Genomic DNA, 1,006 nt, shown 5'->3' with positions numbered 1-1,006 from the left:
CTTACCACCACAGCTGTCGGATATCTTACATAAACTTTCGTTATCTTTTAATCCCTTATCACATTGAATTTCTACATCACTAGAACTCACCAGAACACCATCACACGGGACCTCATCACTCGGTTTAACATGAAAACTGAGTACATGACGCTGCAGATTATATTTCTTACTGTAGCTGCGCGCACACAAACTACAAGCATACCTCTTGCTCTTATTCATACACGGTTGTGCGTACTGTTCAGACTCATCCATACACGGTTGTACGTACTGTTCAGACTTATTCATACACTGTTGTACGTACTGTTCAGACTCATCCATACACGGTTGTACGTACTGTTCAGACTTATTCATACACTGTTGTACGCCAGAGGTCTCTTTGTGACTGGAGGAGGATCTACTTTAGATTGGTTCAAGTTTTCTGATTCCATAACCTGGATTGCTGAAAGGAAGAAAAATAAATAAATTTCGATTTTTTTTTACCCATAAACTCTTGTAAATTTTGTCCAATTTCGATTAAACTTAATCATTAGATTTTGGCTCAATATGACCTATGGGGGCCCACAATGCCCCCATACAGGCTCTTTTTTTTTAGAGAAATTACCACATGTGCAATAAACTGAACCATAAAGAATACTAAAATGAACATGGTTCTACTGTTACAAAAGAAAAAATAATCAACATTAAAAAGTTTAATGAAAGTTCAAGATTCTCTCCCAAATCATCTATTGGTCAAAATGGTCAAGATTTCACAATACAAATGATTCTACCTATTTCACCTGGCATTTCTTGGAGTGGAAGTTCATGAAGTGGTGTTGAGTGATTTGGTATTGTGGGCATTATGGACACATCTGCCTCCATCTCATTGAACAACGACTCACGCTCGAACAAACTAAGATCCATGTCAATGGTGTTGTCATTTATCTGGAAAACAATAGAAAATAATTTATTTTGTTGTTGTTGTTGTTTTTTTTTTTTTTTTTTTTTTTTTTTAATTTCCCTCCCTTTT

This window comes from Diaphorina citri, unplaced genomic scaffold (assembly GCF_000475195.1).
Source record: "Diaphorina citri unplaced genomic scaffold, Diaci psyllid genome assembly version 1.1 scaffold1812, whole genome shotgun sequence".
NCBI lineage: Eukaryota > Metazoa > Arthropoda > Insecta > Hemiptera > Psyllidae > Diaphorina > Diaphorina citri.
Note: the sequence above shows the minus strand (reverse complement) of the source record.